The sequence below is a fragment of the Cucurbita pepo genome, chromosome LG06, assembly GCF_002806865.2.
Source record: "Cucurbita pepo subsp. pepo cultivar mu-cu-16 chromosome LG06, ASM280686v2, whole genome shotgun sequence".
Classification (NCBI taxonomy): Eukaryota; Viridiplantae; Streptophyta; class Magnoliopsida; order Cucurbitales; family Cucurbitaceae; genus Cucurbita; species Cucurbita pepo.
In genome coordinates, this window is record NC_036643.1 from 7,906,101 (window position 1) to 7,911,584 (window position 5,484).

Consider the following 5,484-nt stretch of genomic DNA (forward strand, 5'->3'; position numbering starts at 1 on the left):
TCGGGGCTTCCCGAACATCCATCCATCCGGGTTCTATCGAGGCATAGGCCCTCCCGTGCCCATGCCGAGTCATTTACGGATACCGTACCGGATAGCGGGTGTATGTAGCAACCTCCAACACGCGGGCTAGGGCGCAATACCGGCACACCCGTGCCGTCCGGTACTGTCCTTCAAAAACCCATTTCAAAGGAAGTCGCCCGAGACACTCGTCTCGGCACGCTCGCCCACACTGTGACACACGTATGTGCCACAGGGTAGCTCACTTAGGCCACAGGGCCCAGGGGTGGTGGAGAGCTAACACCATGGTACCCCCTATAGTACATTTTGAGCCATTTTCATTCTACCAGGAGTAGACATGATTTTCGTGAGGTGTCATACGGTGTCGTGCATTGTCCGTCCAATGTCCGATCGACACCAAACTTGGCGAGCATTCATATTTCATATGGACGGACTTAACTCCCGAACCGCATGACCAAATTCCTTCCGGAACCTCGACTTTTGAGGTTAAGGCCCGGGGCCCTACCCGGCCCTTCAACAAGCCTATCTTGTCCTTCATGTCTATGCTGATGTCTCTGTTATGCTTGTGTCTCAACATGTCTTCAATACCCACTTTGCGTGGTGGTGTGTTGGATGATGCATCGTCCTCCTCGATCGCATCATGGCATTCTTCTACGTTGGCCCGCATATGGCCGGATGGGCGTCTCTTGAGGGACGCCCCTTTGCTTGTCATGGCGTGAGGGTCACAACCTACTCTCTTCATAGTAAGGTTGTGACACTGCGCACAGACCGAGGCGAAGAATTCACCTTGACAAGTTTCAGTAAGTACTGCGACGGCGAGCGAGGCCAAATGTGAGAAGAAGATGCGAGTGCTGCGCACAGACCGAGGCGAAGAATTCACGTTGGCAAGTTTCAGTAAGTACTGCGACGGCGAGCGAGGCCAAATGCGAGTGCTGCGCACAGACCGAGGCGAAGAATTCACCTTGGCAAGTTTCAGTAAGTACTGCGACGAGATCGGCATACAACGGCACCTAACGGCGCCCTACTCCCCCCAACAGAACGGAGTGGTAGAGTGCCAAAATCAGACCAGTGACGCCCGGGATGCCTCGGAGATTTTGGGTAGAGGTAGTAATGACGGCTGTCTATCTCCTCAATCGGTCACCAACCCGAAGCCTCGACGGGAAGATGCCATATGAGACATTGCTTGACGTGAACGACAAGGAGGGCCGTCTACTCCCCACGGAGGAGGAATGGGTTGCACGCCTAAAGCTCCACGACAACACCGGCGAGAGCAACGGGTCCTCCTCCAGCCGCAGCGCGGGAAAGATGGAAATCAAAAGAAGGAGTCGGTCGACCAATGACGAATGGCAGGCTGATCATTAGTGAGACAGAAATCGTGAAGAAGATGTTGCAGGTCGTCGGATTTCAATCGAGACATTGCTTGACGTGAACGACAAGGAGGGCCATCTATTCCTCACGGAGGAGGAATGGGTTGCACGCCTAAAGCTCCGCGGGAAGGATGGGAATCAAAAGAAGGAGTCGGTGCGGCTGGAAGGATGGGAATCAAAAGAAGGAGTCGGTGCTGCGGGAAAGATGGGAATCAAAAGAAGGAGTCGGTCGACCAATGGCAGGCCGATCCAATGCTCGAACTGTGGGAAGAGAGGACACTTGAGCAGAAATTGCTGGAGACGATGTTCCGTTGGAGCTTGTACACGGCGATATCTGCGGGCCCATCAAGCCGGCGACCCCAGGCGATAAGAGTCTCTTCCTCGTGTTAGTCGATGACAAAATCCGCTTCATGTGGCTTACCCTGCTGCAAGCGAAAAGTGAGGCGGCAGAGGCTGTTAAGTGCATTAAAGCGCGAGCGAGGCCAAATGTGAGAAGAAGATGCGAGTGCTGCGCACAGACCGAGGCGGAGAATTCACCTTGACAAGTTTCAGTAAGTACTGCGACGAGATCGGCATACAACGGCACCTAACGGCGCCCTACTCCCCCCAACAGAACGGAGTGGTAGAGTGCCAAAATCAGACCGGTGACGGCCGGGATGCCTGGGAGATTCTGGGGAGAGGTAGTAATGACGGCTGTCTATCTCCTCAATCGGTCACCAACCCGAAGCCTCGACGGGAAGATGCCATATGAGGCCTGGTACAACAAAAAACCAACAGTACATCATTTTCGCGTGTTCGGCTGCGTCGCATACATGAAGGTAACACGTCCCCATCTCGCCAAGCTCGATCCCAGGGGGCTGAAGGTCGTCTTCATCGGCTACGAACCCGGGAGCAAGGCGTACAGACTCTATGATCCTGTAGGGGGGTGAGCTTACGTGTCTCGCGACGTCGTCTTCGACGAAAGCACCTTCTGGCAGTGGAATGACGTGATCGAGACAGACCGTAATCCAAATCAATTCACGGTGGAGTACCTCGTCACCGAGCCTGAAGAAGGAGGAGCCCAGCATCAGGAGACGTCACCGCCGCCAGCAGGTGCACCACCTGAACTAGTGGAATTCACAACACCATGGACTGCGGATTCGACGCTGGATGCCGATCACGATACTGATCTGGAGGCTAGGTACCAGAGGATGGATGACCTAGTGGGAGTTGGTGAACCACCTGGACTGGCAACGTGGCCGAACTACATGCCATTAGTGCAGATGAACCGAACACCTTCGCCGAAGGCAATGCAGGAGGAGATGACATCCATCACCGAGAACCAGACGTGGAGTCTGGAGGATATGCCGCTGGGACACCGAGCCATAGGGCTCAAATGGGTCTTCAAACTGAAGCGCAACGAAAAAGGAGAAGTTGTGAAGCACAAGGCCCGTCTGGTGGCGAAGGGCTACGTCCAGAAGCAAGGAGTGGACTTCGAAGAGGTATTTGTGCCAGTAACAAGGTTAGAATCCGTTCGTTTCTTTCTGGCAATTGCGGCACATTACTCTTGGGAGGTTCACCATATGAACGTAAAGTCTGCTTTCCTTAACGGAGAGTTGAAGGAGACCGTCTATGTTCGACAACCACCTAGCTTCCTGGACAACGACAACCCTAATAAGATATTGCGCCTGCACAAAGCACTCTACGGGCTTCGACAAGCCCCACGAGCCTGGAACGCGAAGCTCGACAGTACCCTACTGTCACTGAAATTCAAACATTGTGCCTCTGAGCATGGCATGTACACGTACGGCCACGGCAAAAAGTGACTGATCGTGGGAGTGTACGGCGACGACCTCATAATCACTGGAGGCGACGTGGGAGTCCTCAGAAGGTTCAAGAAGAAGATGTCGAAAAACTTCGAGATGAGCGATCTCGACGTGCTCAGCTACTACCTCGACATCGAAGTGCAAAAGAACTCTTCCGGCATCTCCATCTGCCAAAGTGCATACGCAAAGAAGCTGCTGGACACAACTGGGCTTGTGGACAGTAATCCTACCAGGACGCCAATGGAGGCCCGACTCCAACTAAGGAAGGCCGGCACTACGACGACAGTGAGCAGGTTGGAGTCGGGCCACCAATTACCGACTCCCAACAATGCTAAGGAAGGCCGACATTTTGACGACAGTCGACTCCACCAATTACCGCAGCATTGTTGGGAGTCTGCGCTATCGGGTAAACTCTCGTCCTGATCTTGCTTATTTTGTTGGCTATGTGAGCAGGTTTATGGAAGCACCTAGGGAGGAGCATCTAGTGGCTGTCAAGCGCATCCTGCACTATATAGCCGGAACCAGAGGCTGGGGTGTAAGATACTGCGCAGGGAGCGGAAAGGAGAAACTCAAGCTGGTTGGCTACAGTGATAGTGACATGGCTTGTGACGTTGATGATCGTAAGAGCACCAGCGAAATGATCTACTTTCTCTCAGGCGGCGCGATCTGCTGACAATCAACAAAACAGAAGGTAGTTGCTTTATCTTCCTGCGAAGCAGAATACATCACCGCTTCGATGGCAGCAACACAAGGGATCTGGCTTGCACGACTAATGGAAGAACTCATCGGGAGAGAAAGCGATCCACCAATGCTATACGTAAACAACAAAGCTACGATCTCCCTGATCAAAAATCCAGTTTTGCACGACTGGAGCAAGCACATAGAAATCAGATTCCACTACATTCGAGAATGTGCAGATCAAGGGCTCATCAAGATTGATTTCATACGAACAGAGGAACAACTTGGAGACATTTTCACCAAGTCCCTGGCGCGGGTGAAATTTGAAGAACTACGCTCAAAGATCGGAGTTCAAATAATAAGGTACAGCTTTTAGGAGGAGATTGTTAAATAAAAGTCATGCCTTATTTAGTTAGGTTTTCTAAAAACATATGAATTCACGCTAATGAAAAAGCGTAATTCTAGGTGCCAATTTGGGCGAAGTCTTCGTCCAATTTCCTATTTCTGTATAATTGGTTTTTCTATTTTTATAATTAGATTTGTTATTTAAACCGTTCAACTGAATGAAAATAAGATATCGAGTCTTCAGCAATCTCAGCGAATCTCTCACTCTCTCTCCTTTTACTTCCGCTAATTTTTCCTTCGAAGAAATCTTCGGCCAATTTTTCGTCGACACTGTCTTCCGAATTGCCAGAGTCAACACATATGATCATGTTCCAAATTAGTACTTCTGTTACCCAAATGCAAGGTGCGCAAATCAAGGGCATTGTGCTTCGGCTGCAAGGTTGGGGAAGAACTGCGTGAGGCTCTCTTGAACGAAAAAACATTCTCATCAAAGATGACGTTTCTAGAAATATAGACACGACCAAAATCGGTGTCAAGGTAGCCAAGAAAGACACATTCCTTGGACCGAAAAGAGAGCTTTTGTTTCTTATCCGGGTGAAGATGAGGCCAAAAAGCACACTAAAAAAAACTTTTAATAAGGAGTAATTTGGGGTGGTATGAAAAAGACGCTCTAAGGGGCATTTGTTATCTATGACACGAGTTGGAAAATCCGCAAACCTGCTCTATTACTGACTTGAAGTTGTTCACCTTCATGATAGCATTCATGCACAGTAAGATGATCCAGGTCACTAGTGATATGATCAGTGGCGCTTGTATCCCTATACAAAATTGGATCAATCTTATAGGAAGAAGTAGCCGCTAGTGCTACAGAAAGAGGTTCATCTTGATAGGACTCATCCATCCTATACCAGCAGTGAACAATAGTAATGCCCCACTTTGCCGCAGATCTAGCATGAAGGACGAGCATAAGGGTCACGACGATCACCAGCAGGACGAGAGGGTGCACCGCCTCAAGAACGACCATGACCACAATCCCCACGCCCATGACGCTTCTACTAACCACCACGATCAACATAATAGGTCGAAGATCCAGGATTTAACTGAAGATCAGCCTGATGTTGTAATTAGCGAGCTTCAAACGCCATTAGATGTGCAAACACATCATCAAGCGTGAGGGCTTCACTCTTGGTAGTCATCGAGGTGACAAAGGGATCATAGTCAGGGCCAAGACCAGCGAGGAGATACGTGATCATGTCATCATCCCGCAAGGC

The 5,484-nt window shown here is 50.4% G+C and overlaps 1 non-coding gene across 1 annotated transcript; it reads right to left on the minus strand.

The window, feature by feature from the left end:
* Nucleotides 1-5,344: 5,344 nt before the first annotated feature.
* On the minus strand, nt 5,345-5,484 carry LOC111797785. The gene has a single exon (XR_002815610.1). It is a non-coding gene; the product is annotated as a small nucleolar RNA Z247 (small nucleolar RNA).